This window comes from Pseudopodoces humilis, chromosome 1 (genome assembly GCF_049639895.1).
Source record: "Pseudopodoces humilis isolate 2021_Gansu_Grassland_sample_001 chromosome 1, ASM4963989v1, whole genome shotgun sequence".
NCBI lineage: Eukaryota > Metazoa > Chordata > Aves > Passeriformes > Paridae > Pseudopodoces > Pseudopodoces humilis.
In genome coordinates, this window is record NC_142200.1 from 74303435 (window position 1) to 74329614 (window position 26180).

Below are 26180 nucleotides of genomic sequence, written 5' to 3' on the forward strand. Positions count from 1 at the left end.
GGCCTTTTCCAGTGTATTGAAGCAGGGACAGTGCAGCTGAATCCCTGTGGTATAGCCTTTGCCAACTGCTAGTGAAGAGCGGTTCTTTCATAATGCTATACCTAATTCTAAAGCTTTGCATTGGGGTGGTGAAATACATATATTAATGCATTGACTTTGTCAGAAAAAGAAATGTTACTATTTACAAATACAGTAAATGTAATAGGATATTATGAGTAAAAATGGTAGCATTGATTAGATTAACTTCAAGCAGTCACTCTCCACCCATCACTCCCACAAGAACTGAGAGTTAGTTTTTTTACTCAATACCTTCCCTTTTTTTACTATATCATTTGATGTAGAATATTTGCTTGGCAGATGTATAAATAGTTGTGCTCTTATTTGCTTTATGTTTTTGTTTGGTTTTCCAGCAGGGACTGAGAATGTTTGTTTTTGCAAGGTTGTTTGGAAAAAAATTGGAGTATTACTAAAAATAGTATTTGTTCCAAGCAGCAGTTTATCTGTTACAGCAATGAGCAGTTTGTAGCAAAACAACTGATTATCTACTGTCATGGTTATATACCAACATGGCAATTTAAACTTTGTATTTCTGGGAGATCTTGTTATATAGCGAATATGAGAACTACTGTGTTTAAAATCTCAGACTTTTCCAGAATAGGCTTTTGGAACAGATTTGTCCATGTTGCTGTCTCCACTGTGTTAACCTACTGTTAGAAAGTTAAAGCTGTAAAATGCTTTTTCAAGAGCACTTGGTTAACTGGGTGGCTACACAACCTGTGGTGTTTCTGCTACTAGGCAAGTTCATGAACAGGATGTGACTTGCAGTTCATGTCCACAGAGGCAATGTGAGTAGGTTCAAAGAGCAAGAAGGTGCTGCTCTCAATAATGCTGTAAATGTCCTCTAGGCAGTGAAAAGAAGTGGAAGAGCTCTGTGTTTGAGTGTGGTAAGCAAGGATGGATATACCTTGGTACTCAGGTGGAACACTTAAAGCGCAGTCTGGGCTGCCAGAGCTCAACTCTGTGCATATGCTGAAGATTTGTTACCTGTTGATACATCAGCAAATGTGAGCAGGGGTTTTTGTGGTCTTGAGCAGCCAAAATAGTGTCTTAGGCTTTAATTTATTTCTTTGTGAAGTATTTTTACTGCTTGGGGTAGGAATCTCACTCCCACTTGTCTCCTTTGCTAATACTTTGGTCTCTGGCTCCTGTTCTGACTTGAGAGGTGGAATACAAAATCTTCAGGTTTGAGATCTCCTAGTTTAGTGAGACTCATTAACCACAGAGAGATGCATGTTAGAGGAAGGATAGGCATCTTTTTCCAGAGTGGCTTTTCACTGTCTTAATTGTTTCCTCTGCTTCTGTGATCCCTTCTTTTGTTCCTTTTTCTTCAATAAATATGACAGAGGTCCAGCAGACAATAAGCTCAGTCACGAGGCATCAGTGTTCATCTCTACAGGAGGCCCATTACATGCACATGGATAAATAGGGGGTTCTGTGGAAAAGTCCTGCTGAATTTGAGAAATACAGCATGTGCTGCACTGACAAAAAGAGGTTGCATGGGCTGCTGTAATGCTGCATTACCTAGTTTTGGAATCCTCTTTGTGGCAATTTCAATCACACCTGGTCCTATCTCAATTAAGTCATTATTTAGAATTTACGTACTTAGTGGATGATGGTAGATGGCATTGGTTTTATGAGGTGGCAGTGGTTACTATGTTACATCAGAGATATTTTGGGAGCAGAAATTAAGTAATTTACTGTGTAATATTGAAAAAAGATGTATAAGCTGCTTTGTTAGAGTGATCTATTGAGGACAAATTAGGTATTTTACTACTCTTTTTTTAACTTTTTAATTTATTTTTTTTTATTAGACCCAAATACACTCTAGTATTCAATTTCTTAGGGATTGATTTTTGTCACTTGAGCATCATGTTAGTTCTGGCATGGTACTAAAAGTTTAATGAAGCAAGGTGTAAAAATTATCAAATACCAAGGATGAGAAAGGAACCAAATGATTTATTTTCCTTTCACAAGCAATAGATAATTAAGATTGAAAAGACAAAATATGTTCTCAGGTGAGGAATGCTTTCCACAGCATAATAGGCTAGGATTTACATGCAAAGCACCCATGGGAGTATATATGACACTGAAGGACTTAATTGAAAGTTCAAAGTGATAAGTGACCTAAATTATTACACTTTTTATTTTCCCAGTTATGTGGACTAAAATTGCTGCTTTTATAAGAAGCTTTCTGGACTGAACTATCGTGTAACCTCCAAGAAAGGATCCAAAAGGAGATAAAGGGGTGCCTCTTCACATGATATGAGAGAGTTATAATGTTGCTGTGTACAAGCTGCATTCCTTCTGCTTTGTGGAATAGAAATTACTGAATATATGAAATAATTATTTCCATGTCAAGCTAAATATCATAATGGAATGAAACGTATTCCTTATTGAAAGGTGACTGGTAGAGAGCTAATTATCAGAAACAAAATAACACTGTATCTCCCTAGTAGAGATGATGTCAGAGGTGACAAACACTTGAAAAATGTTTGAGTTATATTTGAAACGTCAATATTTATTGGTTTCCAAGTCCTGTGTTAGGGGTTGGTTAGCTTTTGAACAGCACACAGTGTAAGGGCAGTATTATCAGCCACATTTAAACCAAGAACGAATTAAGTGTATTTAACTGGTGGATTTCTCATCCAGGCATCCATTTATTTTCCAGAAAATTTGAGAATAAAGCCACTATTCAAGTCAATATCTTTATCTTTGACTATCTTTATCTTTGACTTTCAAGTTTATCACAAGTTACGCTGTTGATGTTGGGGGAAAGGGAGAGAGAAGCAAGTAAAAGTTGCTTGATCTGGAGACCAGTCTGGCAGTCTCTAACCAGTGAGGCACAACATCTGTGTGAATTGGTGAGCTTTTAGTAGTTGAAGTAAAGCTCTGGAGAATAAGCTCTGCTGTCCTTGTCTTGGTTCTGCCCAAATATGTTCAAGTTTGGCACTGATATGAGACGTACTCTTTAAGAAAGCAGCAATAGCTGGCTAGGGGCAGGCAGGCATATATATGAGACGATGAAGGATGAAAGAGAAAATGAAGGAAGAAATTAACTGGCAGAATTAAGGGTGAGGGTCAGTTTGCTTACAGAAATACTGGAAATCACCACACTACCTACCTATTGCAAAAGCTGCTGTTTCTATTACACTGAAAGAGAACTAACAGTTCTGTTAATGTACACAGGCAGATTAATAGATACAAGGGATCCTGAATTTTCACAGGCCGTTTGGCAGAAAATGTACTGTTTCCCTGAAGCAACCAGCAATTTCAAGGCCAAAAGGAAGCCTTTCTTGCTTTAAAGCACAGCACAAGAAGGACAAGCCTAAGCAGAAGAATGGAAGGGAGATAATGGATATATGATGCAGAAGACTTGGAATTGGAAGTGCGGTGAGGTCATGAAGAGAACTGACCCTTGAAAGGAACATAAAGGTGGGTTGTGTTTTTATGTACCATGCTGCTCAGATGTTTGCTTTACAGGGATAATGTGCTCAAATCAGGGAGACAAGCTGTTAATAGTCCCTGCCCTAGATAGGTCTAATGTTTTTATATTCCCTGAAGAGAAGAGCAAGAAAGTGGAAAGGAACTTGGATAGAATTCCTTAATTTTATAATACAAAGTACAACCTTGACTTGTACACAACTCAAGAAAAAGTCACTGTTAACTATTTTGACCTTAAAATTAACTTTTTACTTACACTCTTCCTCAAATTCCTGCTGCTTCAAATAAAAATTTATTACTTTGGTTTCTGTGGAAAGAGCAGCTTAGTTGCAAGAAGGTCACTGGCAGTCTTAGCCCCACAAGGACCCCAGCAAATAAACATGTTTGTGGTTAGTCCCTTGCTGTACCCTCTGCTCTGCCAGGTCTGCTGCAGAAGATATGTGTACAAGGCCGTACTGATCTCAAGAGATTTGTTGAACTTTATCTCTAGGTAATCGTCTTGTTGTGTTCAGATGAGATTACTAATCACACTTTTTAATTAAAGAAATGTCACAGCTATAAGAAAATAAAGCTATTTGGAAATGGTGGTTATTTTGCTGACAGTTTTCTCTGCTTAAGGAGGCTCAATCAAAACTTCCTGCACTGGCAAATGCATGCTATTGACTGAAAACGAATTGTGACTAATTTCAGGCTGACTTCTTCCCAGGTCTTCTTCTTTGTGGTCAAAATTGGTGAAGCAATTAGTGATGTGAAGTATAAATTTTGTATTAAATCTTTAAAGAGACAGCCAAATCACTTGCAATTTGATTGTTCCCTCCTAGTAAAATATGTTGAAGGAAAAGCTGGCATTAATGTAAAGATATGTTTCCAAAAAGGGCAGTTCATATAGCTGAAAAACAGAAGCAGAGTTAAGAAAGAGCTAACTTGAGTTTACTCCCTGGGCTAACAGTAATTTCAAAGTTAACATACTCTGAAATGTTGCTTTGACAGCAATCTTGGATTTAATTCTGCAGTATGCAATTAGAATTGTCATTCCCTGTGATATTTAAAATGCAGCCTTGAATTTAGCACAGAAAGTGAGTATGGTTGAGTGTTTTTTCAAATGACATCTACTTCAGTAGTTGCTATGTGTGCAGTTTATCTAGTGTTAAAAGCATTCAAGTGTCTAAAATTAGGAATATATTGCTGTAAGAAATAAGCAAACCCCAACCCATATACTTCGCTCATTGCCTTTAATTTAAACCTAGTGTTACTGCTGGATGCCTTGCTTTTGTGGTTAGTTTGGTTAGAGTTTTGAGTCCACTGGAAGTATTTTGGCCCATGTCTTAGAGGTAAAATAAAATTCAGCACTGTGACATTTCAAGCTGGTGGAAGAAATTGTCAGTGATCCAAATATATGAAACTGGTAAGTGGCCGATAGTTTGAAAATGGTTCTTTATTAATGGGATAAGTTTATAAAGCTGGCTATGTACTAATGAGGTAATTTTATATTTTCTATTAAAATTGGCCTTGCCAAAGCGAGGCTTTTTGATGGATCTGATAAATGTAGGACTGGAAAAAATGGTTAGTGGAAATGGATGGACAAGTAAAAAGATGCTTGTGTTTATGTACAGTTGAAAAAAGTAGACTTAAAAATGATGTAATAGAACTGCCATATTGACTGCGCTGAAGGAACGAAAGGAACTGAAGAATGAGGTTAGTAATTTGCAGATAGCGAAGTTCTAAAAAGGATCAAAGAAGTCCTTAAGAGTAGGCTCTTAGGCTTAGACAGAAAATATGAAAACAAATACTATTTATTTTTTGCTGTTCCCAGTACTTCTCCATCTCAACATGTTTTGATCTGACTTCTAAGTTGTAGTTGTTTCTAAGGCTAGAAATGGTTAGTCAGGTTGTACAGAGGCATGCTATCTGATAATGTTCCACTACTTCTGTCTCCTCAGATATCTGTAGTTATTTTCCTATTCCCTGACTTTTTAGAGCTAGTGTGAAAGTTTTTTTCTCAAGTAGTGGCAGTGTGATGGAGTTAATGTGCTCAGAATAGGGAGCATGTGTTCTGACTGGCTCTTGTATGATGAAGAGAGTTAAATGTAGGCTACACAACTTGAATTCCTGAGAAAGAGGGCATATGTGGGTTCTTGAAAACATTCTTAGTTACTACATCTCTGCTTTACCCTCTAGCTTTCATAGATACACCTGAATATAGACTCAATTAAATTCCTGTCCTTTAATGAAGTCCTTTGCTTAATGCGTAGCTGATATGCCTGGAACATCAGGGCATTGGTCAGGATCCAAAATTAATTGCCTCTTGGGGATGGATAGAACAGTGTCTCTTTCAAAAGCCTTCTGAAATGGTCAGCTTTGAAAACGAGGCTCATCCTTATTATGTTAAGGTATTTGGGCCTTAACATATTAATCCTTAACAATGCTTAACATTTTTCACTTTTTAACAACAAAAGCAAATAAATATTTTTTCTATGGAAGATGGCACAAGTTGAAAGAGGAGAGCCATAACTTCCTTACTTGATGCCTACTTGTAGCATCCCTCCCCTCCACCAGCCCCAAATGTAGGAGGAGGCAAAAGCCCAAACCTGGCATAAAGGGAAGAGGGCATCTCGTTCCCGAATCAGTCACTAATGCGTCAGCCAACAGTAGAAAAGTATTGTTTTAATGTGGCTAAGGCCCTGTTCTTTCCTTTGTATTGAATTCCTTCCTGTTTAAGAACATTGTCTTTAAAGTACACTTTGGTCAGCTTGAATGGTAGGAACTTTCTGCTTATTGCTACAGTATCTGTATTAATTAGTTGGTGCAGCTGTTTCAAGCAGAAAAAAAAAAAGGAATTAAGCAGGAATTGGCTGTGGGATAGCAAGTGTGTTTGTTAGCAGAGCTGCTAAAGCATGCTAGCTGCACGTGGAGGTGAAAGAAGGCAGAACTAGGGAGGAACTGAAACTCAACTTGCCGTTGTATGCTCAGCAGGAGAGGAAGATCCAACATGGGCAAAACCATGCTAGATGATATGGATCCAAACATACATCTGTCAAATATCCCAGAATCTCAAATGAGTAACTGATGGGTGTTAAGTAACTTGGTGCAACTTTCATGGCCCCTCACATTGTAGCAATTAATAGAGAAGATTAAGCTCCATTTGCTCAATGAAAGGAAACATGTAATTTTCAGTAATGCTTGAGCTAATATCCATGCATTTCTGTGACTTGAACTTCAAAAACAAAAGTGGAGGTAGCTATTCTGCATGTTCTTTCTGACTAATTCCTGTGACTTGTATTGGACTGGTTGTGGGCAAGCAGGGAAGGGAGAACGTTGTGTTTTTTTCAATAATTGTGTAATTAAATTCATTGATGGTAGGCCAAGAATACTGATCACAAGGGTTGGTGCTGAATCAGAAGGAATATTTTAAATGGTGCTCTGTTGAGCAGAGACATAATTGCCCTCTCTTTCCCCTTCTTTGCTTATTGGATGGTTGAATTGCTCATTTCATACATTACTTAGAGTGTGACTGGAGCTGTGAATCAGTGCTTGTTGGAGTTTTGCATCTGGCTTATGTTCTGACTTCCCTTTTATGAGCTGGAGAGGCTGCCTCTGTTATTACTGTGTAGTGAAAATCCTCTTAAACTCTCCTTCTCCTGAGTGGGTGAAAATGTTTGCCAAACACATGAATCAATAATTGCTTATTTGCCTCAGTGCTCCTTTTCAAAAGCTTCACTGTCCTTTTCTGTGTTTGCACAGATAATCGATGTCTGTCCCCACATGACAATTAACAGGGATAGATAACTTAGGGGCCCTTACTTTACAAAGTCATCCTACAGCTCTGCCTCTCTGAAACCCCATATTCCATTTTTGACCTTTTATCAAGTCTTTCATTGAAATGACAATAGCTTGTATGCAGTGAGAAAGACTCAATGATTATTTTAGTTAAAGGTGTTTTCTGGTTTTCCATGTTGCTGAAATGCTTGGAGCTCTGTGTGGGACAAAAGGAATAAGTAAACTGTCAGAAGGCTATTAAAATTGAGATATTCACTTGTCTCAATATGAGGGAAAACACTGCATGTAACTTGACCTGGTAAGTTTTCATAAACAAGAGACTGGCTTTTTAATGGCCTTGTCTAACATGTCCATTTTGTTCTGCAGTTGCTGACTGAAATTGAAAATTAAAATGAGGGGAAAATAACCTTCATGATTACAGTTTTCCCTTGGGAACTATTTCAATTGTGGCTTTCTCAAGAGAGAGATTGTGGCTTCCTTTCTATTTCTGTGGCATGAAAATTCAGATTCTAAAGTTGAGAATATTCTAGATGTCAGTTTCAGAAGATACAAAAAACTTCCAGGTGCCTGTAATTTGAGGAAGTCTCTAGTTGATTCAGATTGCCATCTTGATGTGACCTTTGTCAAAAATAACCGCAGTTAAGTAGTACATGCACAAACTGTGTATGCAGTGGAGTAAGGAAAAGACAAAACAATCTGTTTTAATGGATGAGATTTGTTTGCTGTTTTAGATTTGCATTCTGTAGTGGGAAGGCAGGCTTTTAAAACTTTGTTTTACTTTGTTTGCTATTCAGTTCAGTGGCTTCTTAGTTCACTGGAGGACTGCAAGATAGACTTGAGCTGTTCGCACTGTTCCAAATCAGTGGGGCTTCCTGTCACTGTGTGACTTGTTTCATTCCAGTGCTTGGCTTTGTCATCCAGTGAAAAACTACCCTTAGTGCCATGGTTTATGCCACTGAAAAATCTGCTTTTTGGTACCACAATTAACATTAGCTGGATGATAGCACAAAGCTTCAAACTGTATTGCTCCATAGATCAAATGAACCATAGATAAATGCCTGTACCTGCCTAAACCTTAAAGTATGTTCAGATCGTTTATATTTCAGTGATACGATCTAATGGCAACAAAGTTTCTTCAGTGGACAAAAAGTAAGAGGAAAAGAGGATTCCATCCCTCTTTCCATAGGCCAGAAACTACACAGAATCTGTTTGGTTGTTTAGAGCCTCTTGGTGGCTGTTCCCATTAGCAATTTAGTTCAGATCAAAGTGTTCTTTTGGAGTGCATCTCTTCATTGTCCCATTTCACAGTTCTTTCTTTGATGTGAAGCATCTCAGGCACACAAATAGGATTCCTTTCAAATGAAATTGAAAGGAATTACATACGTCAGTTACAAATAAATATTAAGTCCACAGAACCAGACAACAGCCAGTCAAAAGGAAAACTTTCTGTAAAACTTCATTCAAAATACGTAGATTGACCATTGAGGTTTCTGCAGCAGGATTTTGCTGTACTGACCTTCTTCTGTTGCACTGTGTGCCAAGCTCAAGTGTAGACTTAACCAGAGGATCAGCAGCTAGGTCCTGAACTCAGCAAATGCTCTAACGAAGTAACAAAGACCCGATAGTGACAGAGAGTTAATTTACTGTGTGAAATGAATGATCACTCTAAAAGAGTGGACTGTGCTTCAGAAATGGAAAAGTGATTTGTGCTTTCTCAGTATCCAAGTATCTCAGTATCCAAATAGGACTGCAAGGACTTGGAGAGCTGAAGGAAGGGAGGAGATGGCTGCTTGAGTTATAGGTGTGAGATGAAGGGCTGGTGTTGCATGTGGCACAGCAGCTGATGCAGTTGTGTTTTCTTCTGTGGCAAGGCACTTAGGTTACCTGTCAGCACCACCCTAATGCAGGTCCCAGTTTTGACTGGCACCTGTGCGTCCAGTCGTGAAGAATTCTGTGTGTCTAAAAAGCACAAGTTCATCACTAATGCCCTACAGAAGGACACGTATTTGAGGTTCCTCTCTACCAAATGCGACTGGATGGATGGTATTTTCTTCCTCCACATTCACTCGCAGAAAAACATGGTTGAGGTGTGAATGGGATGATAACCATACAAGTCCCGCTCCTCTGTTGGAAACTGCAAGGTCTTTTGAAGCAGAGCCGCCTAAAGCCAAGAAACAAATAAAATGCTGTAGGAAGAGGACAGTCAGAAAGCAGGCATGTGAACTGTCTCTATGATGCAGATAGGCTAGAGAAATCCTTCTAGTGCAAAAGCTTCTCTGAAGTTATTTATTCAGAAAGAAATTCAGTTACTAAATCATCAATAATTGAGCACTGGTCATATGTTTTCAAAACTTTGAAATGTTGCTGTAGAATTCATCATTAGTTGAAGTATTTTGAAACAGGTTGGAGAAGTATAACTGTCCAGTGGATAATGTTATCCTTTCACTGTGCCTCTTCTGATTAACTCTTAATTCTTAGATAAATTTTTGAGTGCTACTACTTGACCTGCTGTAAGACCCATCAGTGTAAGGTTTGTTCGAGTAGCCTTGTCATGATAGCTAGAGTTTACATATTTGCCTATCAGCCAAAATTTTCATCTCTGTAGTAGAGTTATCTGGAAGAATATTTTCTGAAGTTCCAGCTATTTGATTGCAGCGTCATTGCAGCTGAGTCCAAATGTTACTGGCTTATGGGTTTTGCTTTGGTTGACGTGTCAGCACTCACTTTTGTCTTCTCTGTGTGTGGCATCTGGAGCAGAAGTATGTCAGGATAACTGCAGGAGAGAATGTTGGAAACAGAATTTAATGTGAAATTGTAGGCAACATTGATCAATTTTGCTTAAAAATGCTGCTGTGGAGCTCTTGTACTTAATGAAGATGTGCTGAAGGGCTTAGTGAAGGTCACTGCTAGCAGTAAGGATTTGTTGAGATCATGTCTCTTTAAGGGCTGCTGCCAACTTAAAGAAAACCTTCCAATCTCTCCATTCTTGTGTTATTTTTGGCTGAGAATGTTTGCATTGCCCAGGAGCAGGGATGGGAGACTAAGATGAAAATTTGGATTTCTGAGGACCTACTGTGGGTGAGTTCATTTGCTTTTGCAGATTTGTCTTGAGAGATGGTGAGCTCTGGCAGATGAGCAAAATACTTTATTTTTAAATCTGTCATGAGTTGTAAGTTGATATTATCACACAAAAATAGAAAAACTTTTTAAAAAAATTTATCTAGTGTCTAGGGCTTGAATTAATGACTTTGAACAAGACCTCCAGTTCTTCAAAACTCCAAGTGTAGGCTGATGTTTAGTTCTGGTGTAAAAAGACAGCACTGAATTTGAAGTTGTCAGAGTCTCTGGTCCTTACTGTCAGTAAGGTTGCCCATCCACTCAGAATTAAATATCTGCTTGGAGATACATTTGCATCTTTCAAATTTGTGTGTAATGCATATTTTGCTACCTTGTGTTCAGTTCCTTAATGGTGACATACTTTCGCTAGAGGACGGTGTAAACCTTGGTCCTCTAATGACTCCTTAGGTGCTTGTACAACAACCAGCAGATGTCTGTTTCCTACTGGACTTTAACCCTAGCCTGCCAGCTCTAAGGAGACCTGGTTATACAGCTTCATTCTTGAGAGGGAGGATAATGGTGTGACTTAGTGGGTATTTAAGAAATACTTGTATTAGTAAATTAGTTTGAATTTTATATAAATACCACTAAATAGCATTTGTGAAAATAATCTTTATTATGTTTAAGATGACGGTATTACCAATGATTCTGTGGAATAAAAACTAAGTGGCATACTTTTGTCATCCCAGAATCAGAGATGTTAGGGAACATGAACAAAGGGAGGGAGCAAATCTTGTTTCTTCTTCTTGTAGGAGGGGTTTCAATTTTAATTTGCTTGCATTTATAGGTTGACCTTCTGCTTTCATAAAGCTATTTGTAAAATTCCACCTGGACTTTATGTATGTTGTCTGACAGCAATTTGAGGTGACAGAGAAATCCAGGCACATCTTTGCCTCTTCCCTTCCCAGGAAGAGGAGAAGGTTGTAACTGGCAGACTCTGACCCTATGACCTCTTGAGGCTAATGGCTTTTACGGGCAAACATGCCTGGATCTCCCTCAGAAGAGAACAGGTTTTCACCAAGTCTGTTACTGCACCTCTTTGTTCAGAGAAAGTGAAATGGTATTTCTAAGCTGTGTTTCCAAATGAAAGAAATCTGTGGCCTGAAAAGGGTACCTCAGCCTGCAATATATTCTGGCTTCCTTGCATGGCTCCTGGTGTCTTGAACTTCGGTGCATTTTTCTCTCCTCTATTGGATACTTGTAAGGAGTTGTAGTCATTTGCGTGACTCTGATAATAGACCACTTGTAAAATCAAAATTGTCAGGCATGATTGGAAACACTCCCTGCAGAGTCAGATTTGCTATATTTGGAGTTGTTGTGGGGTAATTTTCTTCACTCCTAATACAGCCTCTTTCCCACACTGCCACTCCATTTTGCAGTCAGTACTATTGAGGGCAGAATCCCTTGGTGACAGAGCTATTGAATTCTGCAGACATGTATGTCATTATCAAGCAGGAGATCTCAGAAGAGGTTTTGATGGAATATACAGCGCTCCTATGGAAATGTTGACTTAGGCTCAATTCTGCCTCTCCCAGGTGTAATTGCTGTTAGAGACTTTAAAGAATTTGGTGTTGTCCCTTTCAAAAGCACCCCTTATCCCCAGTAAACTTGACTAGCAAGTTCATGTGCATGAAAGGCCACACATTGCTTTCATTGCTTTTTTCTTAATTATGAACACTCAAATGAGAAGAGCAGTTGTTCCTCTAACTAGAATACTGTAGTACAGTTTCCCAGGTAATGGTAAAATTACTAAAGTAATATTTTGGTCAGCTTTCATTTTAGATGATAAATTGTGGACGTGAGTTATCACAGAATACTAGTTATTTCATGGATGGTGTTTGGCTGGTGTTCCAGCAGGTGCTGCTAACAGCAAAACTTGTTATTAGCAGCTGAAATTGCTGTCTGTAAATCTTCTTGAAATGTCTTCAGATACAGAAATGTGAAGAGCTATTGTCCTTCCAGGCCAAGCCAAATCTTTGTGTCCCTCTATCCTTCCTCTTCCAGTTACCAAACCAAATCCCCAGGAAACACCCCACAAGGATGGGATAAATGTTTGTGAAGCTTCTCCACTCTCTTGCCTCAGCATGCAACTAGGTCTTCCATAGCTAAAAGATATTTCTGTATTTTCAGTGATCTGTGGAGTTTTGCTTTTCTACCAACTTGTTCAGTGTCCTCTTGGGCCTGTATATGCATTTATATCTTGAAAGTCCAGTGGTACACAATGTAATCACTTTAATCACCTCTTTGTGTAGTTTTGAGCCTGCTACCTTCTAGTTTTCTTTGAGACCTCCATCTTTTGTGTTGAAAGAGTTTGCAAACAATTAATTTGCCCTGACCAAGCCACTCGTGATATTATTAACCTTTCTCATGTTCCTACACTTCTCCATGCTGATGTCTTTCTCTGGTTAGCCACTTGTGATGCAGATGGATTAGAATCATCCCTCTAATCATCTTGTTGGCCCTTGTCTGGACTTGCTACAATAGGTCATGTCCTTCCTGTGCTGGGACCCCAGAGCAGAGCAGGTAGGGTCTCACCAGAGCAGAGCAGCGGAATCCCCTCCCTTGCACTGCTTTGGATGCAGCCCAGAACATGTTTGATTTCTGGGCTGAGTGCACATGGCTGGGTCATGTCCAACCTCTCCAGCACCCCCAAGTCCTCAGCAGGGCTGCTCTGGATCTGTTCATTGCCAAGAATGGGGATATCCCCAGATCTGGGTTGATAACAGGGTTTACCCTGACCCAGGAACTGTACCTTGCGCTCGGTCTAGTTAAACCTCATGAGATTCCCAGGGGACCACTTCTTAAGCTTGTCCAGATTCCTCTTGATGTCATCCAATCCTTGAGGCATGTCATCTGCACCACTCAGCTTGGTGCTGTCTGCAAATTTGCTGACAGTGCACTTGATCTCTTTGATTAATTTTATTTATCCTTGTTGCTCTTTGTTGAACTTTCTTAGGTTTTTCTACCTTATTCAAGAAGATGGAATTAGATTGTGTTGTAAAAGTAAGCACATTGCAACTTTACACAGTTGTTTAATGTTTTCAGTGTCATTCTCTCTTTGCAATTAATTGAGCATTTAATCTGTTTATTTAATGTCCTTTTCTCCCTATATGGATGCTTTTGTTTTTATCTTTATTGGGCATATCTTTGAAGATATGGTTACCAGAATACTTAGTTGACTTTTAAATCATGCTGATGCCACTACCACATCAGAGCCAATGTAGTTTAGGCAATAGATGCAGAGTTAAACAACATCCCCGTTTAAGGAAAATTGAGTATTGACAGGCCAGTTGTTGTGAAAGTAAGGGAAAGTGTTCATGACTTTGAATTTCCTGATAATGGGTGATGAGCCTCAGATCTAGGACCATCTTGAAATTAGTTTTTAAATCTTTAAAGTAAGATGGTTTATTTCTAGTCTCTACAAATCCTCTCTCTCATAATTGTTAACTTCAGTTCTAAATTGTTGACACTGAGAAACATTTGGGACTTGAGTATGAGATTTTATTTGCAAAGGGGTAGTGTGGCTTCTCATGCCTTTACATAATAGCTCTAACATAGACTGCCTTGTTTAGGATGCCTTTTATGGGGTGTAGGATGTTGCATCTGTTGGTGGAGGTGAACAAGATCCTGATGTTGCTAGTGATTGTAGAAATGAAGCATTATAAGTTATTGTTTAATTCTAATATAAGCTTATTAGTTCATTGTAACAACAAAAAGAAAATACAAAATCTTACATACAAAGCTGCTGTTGTTAAATTTGGTGTTGACCAATGCTATCATAATTTTCTCTTTGTATTTGAGTGAGCTCCTCTGCCTGGTGACACATGCATGTGACAGTGCAATGAATATTGACATTCAAATGGACATTATATTTAAGCTCTGATACCAGTACACAGTGTTGAAATTGTTGTGGATGGCCTCAGCTTCCAGAAAGATGTACTGTGGAATTTGTGTGTACTCATGGTATCGTAGATCATTTGATTGCTGAGACTGAATGGAGCTTTTGTGAGTACTGGCATTTATGCATATAAATATATGAAAATATGTGTATTTGAGGAACTATTATGCATGGAAGAAAGTTTGGTCCAGTCCATTTCAACTTGCAAGATTTTTCCGTTCTATTTAATTTTACTTCCATTGAGATTACTCCTTGGAGTTTGAATGCCAAACCTACATTAGGGAAATGTTTTCTCCTTTGGTGAGGCACATATAACCAGTAGCCATGAATGGTTAGGAATATGTTTAATGGATGTGGGATGGTGCAGATGAGAGCAGTACACAGAAGCTTGGAGCTGTGCTGACCATTCTTTGGTAGCTAGAGCCAGTTCTAAGAGAGTTTACAATTTGTTTTGTTGGAAGAACCAAGAGCTGATGTTGCACACAAATTTCTCTTGTAGATAATGCTTTATACTGTAGAGATGTGAAAAGAGAGTTCTTTCCAGGGGATAATAAAATGAGACAATGCCATAATCATATTAGAGCGTATGCTGTGTGTATTATTTGTCTTAGCCAAATAAAGCTTTCTCTGCAACAGCTGAATTAACTGGTTATTATTTGAGGACCTTGGTATTTACAACAATAAATAATGATAAATATAGATTATCACTATTTCATAATTTTTGTAATAGTTTATGATAGTGTAATTGTACTGATATCAGTAAATGTAGTTTAAGATAAATTTTCCTCTAAATGCCCTTGAAATACAAGTTACAAGAGAGAATCAAAGGCACCTGTAATCTTCTAGACTTCTCCAATTAATTTAGCCTCTAGACAGTGCAACCTATATTCAGTTTAGTCCTACAAAGTTATTTGTGCAGCCTAATGATGACTTAAAATACCAATGAATTGAGTTTTAATAATCTAAGATTATTAAAGATAATTTAAGACTATGGTTCTTACATAGAAGAGAAGACAAGAAATCTCTTAAAAATTCTCATCCATATCCAAGATTTTTTTATCCATACAACCTGCATTTGGTGATAAAATGACAGTGCTTGATAAGCTGCAGATACTTAAAATTCAAAGCAAAGTTTTCTGTTTCTTTTTTTTGTCAAATATGTCACTAGCTTTAGAAAATGCTGCATCTTTAACTGTATAATACAAAGTCAGTAAGAAAAATGCACTTGTAAGCTAGTAGTAATGTGGATTTAAATTGGAGGGGGGAGCAGTCTTTTTCGTAGTAAACAAAGTGTACAGGTTATATGGAATTCCAGGACTGTAATACTGTAAAATAATTTGGAATGCATGCTTGAAACTACTGCATTGGTTCATACTCTTATCCTGGATGTAGGATAATGTGACTTACGCTTTATGAGGAAGATGCAAATAACTAGCTATTTCTATTTTTAAATACTTGCTCATAAAGAACTTCTAAAAATTCCATTATTATCCTTCATCATACTGTGGTCCTCATAAAATAAGCTTAATACCAAAGCTCCTGTTCTGTTTGCAGAAGAGTATTTTAGGATTGAGCTTGAGTGTGAATGCATGTAACTACAGAATGGGAAATGCCATCTCTTTGCTTCTGTGCGTGTTAGGAAAGCTACTGGTTCTGTAAATGAGAGTTGTCAAGACATAGTTTAGATTAGCACCTACCAGGCTTGTGGCTTAATTCTCCTGAGACTGTTCTTCTTAGGAGGTATTTGGTGCTGATACCAGTTGGACTTCCATGTTCCTCCTAACAATAAATCCTATATGGCCCTGCTGAAATGAGTATCTACCCAAACAGAAGATTTTCACTTGAATTAAAAAGCACTTAAACCCTGAATTTACAGTAGATTAGGTGTCATTGGCTAGCATAGTTACAAAAGGGTCTGTTACATGTATTCATTTGTTATGGGTGTTTTTCTTAAGTATTTACTTCAAGCTTGTATAATAGCTGTAGCTGTGTTTGGCTTAGCAAGGGTAAACACAGTGTTATTTTATTTCAAAGCCCCTTTGCTGAAGTTGTTACAAGAAGGGGTTTAGCTAATTAGATATGCCAGATAACTCAAAATAGTGCAGGAAATGTCCAGTTAGAATAAGTGGTACCGAGCATTCTGTTTAAGTGCCTTTAAAGTTGTTCTCAGAGCTTTCAGAGTGAAGGTGCTTTTTAAAGCAGTATAGCAATTGCTCATACAAATCATAGTTATACATAAAGGTTGGTTTGTTCAGAGGAGCCACACACCACCCTTGGCCCCCAGTCCAATATTGAGGGAGGGTGGTAGGTGTTTGTATGCATGATTTATTTTTTTTTTTAATTATGATTACAACAAAACAGAAACAAGTATGTACCTTCTCAGAGGGAAGAGTGTTGTAAACTACTCAGGCATGAGTTTGAGAAAGTTGAGAAAAAACTTAGTATATGTGTAGTTCAACATAAACAGCTATTTTGGATGTTATTTCAGTATCAGAACTACTGATTAAGTCTTTATTTTCACAGCACACTGGCATCCTCTCAGTCATGCTTTAGCTGTTAGTTGAACTTCTTAGTTGCCCCTAACTGCACTACATGAAAATTTAAGCAACTTCGTTTAAATTAAATATTGAATTTTAGATACCAACTTAAGTTAGTCATTTGCTAACATGCTTGAGTGTTCTCCAGAGGCAGTAGGCAGTGTTGTAATGATATATTTGCTAGCCCTAATTGGTGAAAAGAAGTCAAGTAACTAAAAGGCTGTTACTGATCAAATGCAATGTATATAGACCAATTTGAATGCTATTTATTAGAATAATGCCTATACTGTTTTTAAAGCACAGTCTGTTACTGGGGACTGTCTTAAATGCGGGTCTGCCATGTGTCGTCGTAGACACTTCTCCATGGCTGGGAGGAAAGACCATCACTTTTGAAGTGCTCAGGCGAGGGAGAATGGGAACATAGCAGAGGTCTGAGAAAAAGTCCAGAGGTTGGATGGTTTAGTGAAGTGAACTAAATGCTCAAATTTTAAATGTAGTCAGCCTTAAAATTGAGATCTGAAAGGAACAAAGGCATATTGAAAATGTAGATCCCCAAAGGGGAGAGGAGCAAAACCCACTAGCATGGAGATGCAGAACTGTGGAGTTGGATGTGTCATGCTTAGTTATGTAAGATAATTTTTAGCTTGAAAATTCCATGGGAATACCAAAAGCTTGCAAAAGTTATGATTAGGTAAGAATGTATCTTTATTTTTGCTAACAAGTAATGGCCTAAACATTCTCTAAATTAAGTAGTGTTATTTTTATGATCTGTTACTATGTGTTCCATGTTACAGGATGAGACCCTTGAATTTCCTGTGGATTTAAATCTTGCTTTAATCATACAAAATAAAGCCAGGCACTAATATTCTTTAAAATCATGTTTATGTTAGTCTACATCTTCTGACACAAGTTCATGGTAGCACTGTCACATTAAAAGCAAACCAAGAACAAAAACAAAGCTGTGTTGTGTGTCTTGGAATTATGAACTTACCTTTTTTCACGTTCCCAGATGTGAAAAATTAGGACATCCTTAGTATTTGTCCTTGATCTTACTGCAGTGGATGTAACAGTTGATTGCATTAATTGCACAGTGGCTTAGTGTCTGTCTGGCAATAGCACTGCTGTAGCCAACACACAAATAACACTGCTGAGTGGATAAGATCTGATTTAATGGAAGTGACTTAATCCAAGTTTGCCCTAGGGTTTGGATTTGTAGCAAAAATGCTAGTTTCTTAGAGCTGCTGTAGCTGGAACAAGAACTGCTCTTACTAAAAACTCAAACTAATAAAAAAGTGTTTTGTAATGAACTTCTCAAAGCATTTGATAACTTAAATGTTTCAAATATTACAAATTGATTCTGTTACTTTTAAGATAATTTAATCTTTATGTACAGCAATAAAATTACTGTCCTAAACATGAAGATCCAAACCAGAAATTATTTAGAAGCACGTGAGAGAAATTGCATCCCAGTCAAAAAAAGAAATTTACTTTCTAATTATTTCCTCTTGTTGGCTTAGCTAAAATATGTGTTCTACTAAGAAGCTTATATATTAACATAAATAAAAGCAAACTGTCCATAACTAAGAACTTGAGTAAATTGAATATAAATAAGTGTGAATTTCAATTGCTTTTCCAAATATTAAATTCTAAGACAGAATGCATGAAGAAATAAAAATCACTTCAACACCCACCTAGGTCTTTTGGATTGCAGGGTTAATAAATCTTCAGTGATTCCATATGTAATGGGAAAAGCATTAAACCTTAGCAACTGTGTGATTTGACTGACAAGTAGTTATCAGGCTAAAAATTACTTTTCAGTGTTGTTAGAGAGTTTGTTGTTCTTTTGGGGCACTTGAAAGTTGGGGCAAAACACAGGATACACTTAGAAGATACTGCAGTATGCTTTTCTCTTAAAACAGTAAGTACTTTTGAAACAAATTGAAGATTATTTACTGCACCAGGAATACCTGCTTGTGATGTTGTATAGTAAATTACTTAGTTAAATTAAAATTAAAAATTCTATTTAGGAATAAAAATACTTATTGAAAAGAAATAATTCCTTTAGAGCACAGAATGAGGGTTTCTTTGCATCACTGAAAATTCTGCAGATTTTTAATGTCTTACCTGTATTTTTCATTGACAGACTTAAATGTTCACAGTACTGACATTCTGCTGGGTGAAGTTTTAGAACATGTTTGCAAGTGCTTGAATCTAACAGCTCTGGAAAAAAGAACAAGTGTGCAGAATTTTTGTAAACTCTAATCCGTGCCTTTAGAGGAGATGAATAAAATTTGAGATTCTGAAGTGATTTTTGTTCTTGTTTTGGGACATTGTTTGTTTCGGTTTAGTGTTTTTTTAGTTGATACAGATGCACAAACATGTGAATTGAGATCAGTGCAGCCACGATATTGAAGTAACATGTAACTGAAAGCGAGGGTGATGATTACTATGTAAGGAAGAATTCTAGTATGTTAAATGTCAGTTTGAGCAGCTCCAGATGACATGGGGGAAGAAGAGCCAAACTTGTGTGTGACAGTTTTTGGTCAATCTTTGAGCAAAGAATAAGAAACACATTAGAAGGATTTTTGTTAGGAATTAGTGTATGAGTATATATAGGTAAAATAAGGGCATTCACATGACTGCTTAGAAAAAAACCCAACTTTTCTCAAACTGAACCATTTGGACTTCATGGTACTGGAGTGAGGAACGCCTGTTATTGACTTGTCAGACATTGACAGGTTTTTGGATAGCTGTTGGAAGGATAAGGAAGTAAGTACAAATTTGTAGCAGTCCTTGGTGGTTCATAGCCAGAGAAATATGCTAAAACAAATAAAAATGATGGTGCTGCAGTTCGTTAATAATACCTTTGAATTGCTCATCACAGTATTAACTACAAAATGAAAGTGCTGGGAATGTCAGAGTTGCCAGCTGCTCAATTTGAGCTCAGTCAGTCACCTGCTATTTTATGGGCTATGGAAAGTAGGTGATGAGGTGCTTCAAAGAGTATAGTTACTCGTGCTTATGGGAATATTTTGGTAGCTCTTATTTCTCTGTAGTAACTCTGTGGTCAGATAAAAGGAAATGTTGAACCAGTAGGTCCCAAATGATACACTGTTTCCAAGCATGTAAGCTCTTTTCCATCCTGTATTACCCGGGGAAAGTACATATGTGTACCTCTATGTCCAGGCATACTGTGCCAAGGTACTGTTCTTTGTCTTGCGTTGGTAAAAGCATGAGATCCATGTCTAGTAGTGTTCAGGTTTTTTTTTTTCCTGCTTTAAAGTCCAGTAATTTCTAGGAAATGTAGAAGCTGCTCAGTTGTTTAGAAAGTTACAGGTCAGATATTGTTGATCCAGTAAGGACCTGTGTAAGGGAAAAATGGGAGAGGAAGAGGGTTAAATTCTGGGATAGAAATTTAGACATACAAATGAATGTGTTCCTTGCTGCTCACGGTTATAAGGTATACTGCCCTATATTGCCTAGTTTTTCAATTTGTAGCTTAAATGTGCAGTTTTGTGGCAGTGTGAATATGAAAATATTGATGATATTGACTCAGTTCAAATCACCTGTCTTATTTCCGTAGGATTTAAAAATCTAATTTTGAGACTTTACACAGTACAGATTGTGCAGAGTAATATACACCAGTGACCTGCTGGTTGCTCACAGGCACTTGTGGAAGAGCTTCATGTTAATGTTACTGTTAAGAGATGCTCTCTGTGTGCAGGCAGGCATGACCGGTGCTGTGGTGAAGAGGCATTTAGACTGGAACAGTGGAGAGACAGCTCCACATTCTCAGGAGGTTAAGAAGAAATGAAACCTTACAAACTTCTAAGTGTTTCTGATAATTTGATTGAAATTTTAACTGACTTAAACTAATGATGAGTCCTTATTGTTTAATAAGCTCTTCCTTGTCTCTTTGGTTAAATATAGAATAAAGGGGGGAAATTTAAGCTCAAATAATTGTCTGTTTGGCACATGGAGTAATGAAAGTGTAGATCTGATAAGAGGATGTTAGAACAAGTTTTTTAAACAATTTGTTCAACTGAAAAAGCAAAGGCCATAATTTAGCTTGGTGGGTACAACTGGATTTAAGCCCTGTGCTTTTTTCCTTACCTTATACAGAAATTCATAATCCTTGGTAAAAAAATGTGTCAGGTTGCTTCATATAGAGGGAGTGAGTTTTGCTAAGGATGCTTTTTGGAATGATTTTGAATATTAATAACAAAGAGTGTTTATTCTCTTGACTCAAGCATTTAACTCAAGCTGGACATGGTGGTGGCTTTTGGAATTGTTACCAAGGGTACCCACTGGTGCCACAGAAGCAACACAGACACAAGGCTTGTCAGGTGAGGATACAAATGATCCAAGTTGTCATTGGAGATATGAATATAATTTGACTGTCAGTATCTAGGTGTTAAGCTGCAGAAAGGAAGTAGCTAGTTTTTTAGAACTAGGAAAAAGGTAGGAGATTGTTGATAAGGAGCTATATTTTTATTTGTAGCCAAATAGCTAGCATTTTGATTTAAAAATTACAGATCTGCATCCCTTGTTGTGTGACAGTCTTCTGCCCACCTCTGAATTCTGTTGCTTTTGATTGTGTCAACAGAATGTGGAAGACTATTACTGGGAGCTGCTAGAGCTCTCTCTAGTAGTAAACTTGCTCATAGTTCAAATCTGCTTTTGAAATAATACAAGTTGCAGGTATTGGTGGTAGTCTGCGCTCAAGAGCAGTCAGTAGTATTATCAAGGCATTTATTGAATACTTTCCAAGGGGTTTTGGTGTGACTGGGAGGGTTCTTATCTTTCGGGAGTGTTGTTAAGCATGTGCAAATTGCATGATGGCCCAAGCTGGGAGCAGTGATGGTACACGCAGGTTCTGTCTGATAGAAACACACTGGAGCTGAAGATGCTGAGTGCTGTAGTCATAGCTAGAGGCTTCATAGGAAGGGAGGAGAAATATGTGGATTGTGTTGTGAAATACATGGTCAACTCATTGCTTTACTACATTAAAAATAATGTACTATATGTATACTACATATACATATGTATGTCTATATTACTATATGTAATGTAGTATATATAGTTACATTGTCAAATGCTTGTAGAGTCAAATGGTATTAGGTAGCCAGTTTTGATTAATGATATTCAATGTACACTAACCTTGATTTTTTTATTTTTTTTTTTACCTATATCTTCCTATTATTGTAGTGTGGTCATGAAGCAAAAATATATGCCAGAGTAACCCTCAGAAGGGGTTGAATGGGATGAAGTAACCCCTATGAAATTAAGATTTAGGTGAGAGCAGTATGGTGCTTACACAACACAGTGGCTATTTTACATCTAGCAGAATTTTATTTGTTCTTGTTTATAAAATTTCTCAGCAACCACAGACTTAGTGGAGGGGTACTGTGGCACTTTGAAACTCATTGAGATCTCAAGAGAGTTGGGGCTGAGCCTGTACTAATTAGCATGGCTTATTTCCATGCATGTGTTGTGTTCACGAAAGGTATTTGGCCTGTGACCACAGGGTTCACAGCAAAGCTGGGGTTTGCATTGAATCTCCTGTGGTCTGTAAGCTGTCATCAGATAGGCATTTCATAACTTAATAAGGCTGATATTTCTGGATCTAAGCTGACCCTTGAAATAACTGAGCACCATCTCTGTGATGATGTGTTTATTTCATCAATTCTGCACCAGAGCTTGATCATGCTGGTTCTCTTACTTGTGACACAGTTGACCAGCAATCCCCAATAACTCATATACAGTGATGTAAATTACTGTTATTTAGAAACTGCTGGTTGGTACAAAAAGTGTCCAGTGTGAGAATAAGTAAGGCAGCTGTCTTCCTTTGCTTTTAAGGTTGTTTGCTGTTATCAAAACCTGTGAAGGTCTTCTAGGAGGGTATTGAAGAGAACTCTGACCAAGTGACAAGCTGGGAAGCATTTGTAGGTAGAAATTGCACGTAGTCTGGGAGGAAAAAGCTAGAAAATACTCAGTGACTTAGTCTGTGGAAGGAAATTTAAATCTTAATCTTATACCTTAAAATTGCTGTGATTTGTAATGTGAAGATACAACACAAATCAGATGTTACTTGGAAAAAGCATTAAATTTAAGTGGCTGAGTAGATCTGAGGCATTTGACTTTTCATGGAAGTGTTGTCACATGAAACTTTGGGTTTTGTGTTAGGTGATAGTACATAGAGATACATGAGGTCTGAGTTACTGGCAAACAGCATGTTAGAACAGAATGAAATGTTTTCTAAAATCCAAAGTGAAGGCAATATTCAGCAACAACAGGTTTACTGAATTTCGTTAGACAATGGAAAAGTAATTTCAGTGTTGAGGGCAGGGGGGAAGCTATGATTTCTTAGCTACAATAGAGTTCTCCATCTGAGATCCTTATGTCAGCAGTCGGCACAGTCCAGGCACAGCTGTTGGTGTTCTGGCTGCAGATAGCATCTCCTGCCTCCTAATGCATTGTGTCCTTAAACCTGGAGACCCAACTGAGCAATTAAACAGCTAAAGGGGAGTATTTGGAATAAAAAATGCAGCTGGACTGTTACTGGTTTAGAAACTACTGCAGTATCAGTGTGCGGGGAGTAGTTTTCAGTGGCTTAGTGACAATTGGTAAGTCAGCTTTTCTAATCTTGCAGTTGAAATTTTAACAGAGCAGAAAAACTGCTAGCAAATGGGTAAAATGGTTTAAATTTTTAACATTTATTCTTTTAAAAGGGTAGCAGATCCATGGAAAATGGTAAAGGGTTTCATCTCTTAGTTTTAAAGGTGTGTAGAAAGCAGGTGTATTGTCTTCCTGATATAGATGGTTTGGCTAATTGGAGGTGCTTTAGATTGAGTAGCAGCCTTGCATGTTCGTGTGGAACTAAGGATTTGGCAGTGTGATAGACAGAACTTTTTATACTTCAGAACTTTGAGAAGCCTTCCCCTCTTAAATGACGTGTATTACAGACATCTGTAAGAAGTAGTTAGCATTTATCAGTTCTTCCTTGCTAGGATAAGGTAACTGTATCACGCTTTTAGCTATTTGGAACATACAACAGGGTGATTTGATTGATTTATTTGCTGAGTACCTTTAGAAAAGACTCGTCAAGGCACACTTCCTTAAATGAGTTGCCTCGGTTTGTCATTTCAATGCATTACTGTTCATATTGCTATTCTTATAGGGGAACTTGCAGGATTTTAGCTGAAGATGATTGTAGGAGAGCTTCTTCCTTATCCCCTGCTGTTTATATTTGTTTTGAATTAATTTGTTTTAAAACAAATCTTTCTGTTCTTGGTGTTATTGAATCTTTATAGTGATTTTTACTGTGACGAATTAGGTATTTTTTGGTTTTTTGGGTTGGGTTTCTTTGGTTTTTGTTTTTTGGGGTGGGGGTTTTGTTTGTTTTTTTGTTTTTGTTTTTTTTTCATTGTGCAGGGCAGGATGCAGAAGTTCTTACAAAGAAAGGTGTTGTTTAAATAGTGACACTTCCAAGGACAAAATGAGAGTTGTTGAATTGTAGTATAGGGTTGTCTCATTCCTTGTAGAATGATGAAACAGCAGCAGAAATAAGCACAAGGTAAGTTTTATATTTCTCATAAATGAAACCCCAAACAACCAACCATTGTCACTTGAGTTTCTGGCTTCATATTTTGTTTCTAGAATATGCAACTAATATGGAAATTTGTGAATTAAATTAAGACCAGAACTATAATTTATTGTAATGGAAGGGAAATCTGAATATCTTATACAAAGAGTATTTTTAGAATTGGTTGATTCTAAAAAGCTGACAGCTTTTTCTACATTAGGATTATTTTAGTCAGAAGAAGAAAGTAGTGTGTTCTATTAGTAGAACAAGCTTGGTACGCAACTTAGATTATTGCACTTGAAAGTATTTTTTCCTGTTGCATCAAGATATGTCCTTTCCTCCAGTAGGGAAGTCTTCTCAAAAACTTATAAGGTGTGTCAGGAATTTTAGTTTCAATGTAAATAACAAGATATTCTGAAACGTTTCCACTCAGCCCTTCAGGAATAAGAAATTGTACATGTGAAGCAGAAGAATACAAGTCTGATGTCAAGTATTGTCTTGCATAATCACTTGTAAATACAGGCAAACGGGAGAAATATGGTAGTGCCTGTCAAATACTGAAAATATTAATTTGTGAGCCTAAGGCTAGCTAAAAAATGTGGCAGAAGCAAACCACAATCAGAAATACCCAAAACAATCACCACTTTACAACTCAGCTCTCTCTGGCATTACACAAGATATTGCTGAGCAACAAGAGTTGTGTCAAGGCCTGACTCAACATTTGTCATCTGCTCAACACCTTCAGTTTCTGTATATCCCCTTCATGCTTGTCCTCTTCTGCCTCTGCTCAGGTACTTCACCTGCCTTGCCCTGCCCCACACATCCACTGCTTCCATAGCACTTTCTTCTCTTGCCTGAATGGAGCCTGGATAGACGTGCAGCCTTAGCCCTAGCTGATGCTGATTGTCTTCCTGGTGCTGCACAGGAGTGCACAGGAGTGCAGCAACAGGTGAACCATCATCCAGTGCTGCATTCTCTCCCCTTACTTACTCCTGGCTCTCTTTCCATGTTGAGGGGGACAGCTTCTGCTGTGCCTTCCCTCTCAGCATTGTGAAAAATGAGGTTCACATATTTTTTTATAGAATTTAAAAGTTTAATAGAAAGACAGTTAGATAAAAATAAAGTATACAGATACGGCCGGGTGTCTTTGCATTCAGCCAAGACAGCACACCTTACTAACAAAGGATTGTCCCTTAAAAGCAGAACCCTACTACATATGCATAAATTCTCATACATGATTCAAACATTCTTAAGTTTTGGATGTTTCATTGTTTAGTTTTTGACTCGTCCCCTTCTCAGTAAATCAATCTTGGCTTCACTGAGTTTCACATTCCCTGATAATAGAAATGCGATAAATTCCTCCCCCAGAGCTCTGGTCACTGCTGTCCTCATCTGGACAAGATAATCTAAGAATAGAGGGGGATCTCAAACTATCTTTTTCAGTCTTTGGGTTATACAAACAAAAGTAGTTTTTGTTTTAATACTATGCCATAGCTCAACATATGTGTATATTGTATTACTATTTCTAAGTTTCATCAATAACAGAAATAGAAGGAACTATATTAATAAAATAAAGTTTTCTAACCTTATACATATAACATTAATTTTAATATTTGCGAAAAGCCAACAATATAATATGTATCTATAACAGCATGATAAAGCGTTCTGCACTGGGTGGCCACTCTGCGGTACAGGGGATACCGGTGTAGGTAAAAGGACTGTAAGGATCTGTTAATGGCAAGCTGCTGTGAGGGCTCTGAGGCAC

At 37.7% G+C, this 26180-nt stretch overlaps 1 protein-coding gene across 4 annotated transcripts in view; it reads left to right on the top strand.

The window, feature by feature from the left end:
* TRIO (trio Rho guanine nucleotide exchange factor) overlaps positions 1–26180 on the top strand; it is a 244543-nt gene that overhangs the window by 12007 nt on the left and 206356 nt on the right. The window contains exon 1 of one of the 4 annotated variants that reach the window (XM_014261575.2): positions 3310–3492. The exons of the other annotated variants lie outside the window; for them this stretch is intronic. The gene's annotated coding sequence lies outside the window, so the exon portion shown is untranslated. Of the gene's footprint in view, positions 1–3309; positions 3493–26180 lie in introns of those variants that run through there. 4 annotated transcript variants of the gene reach the window in all.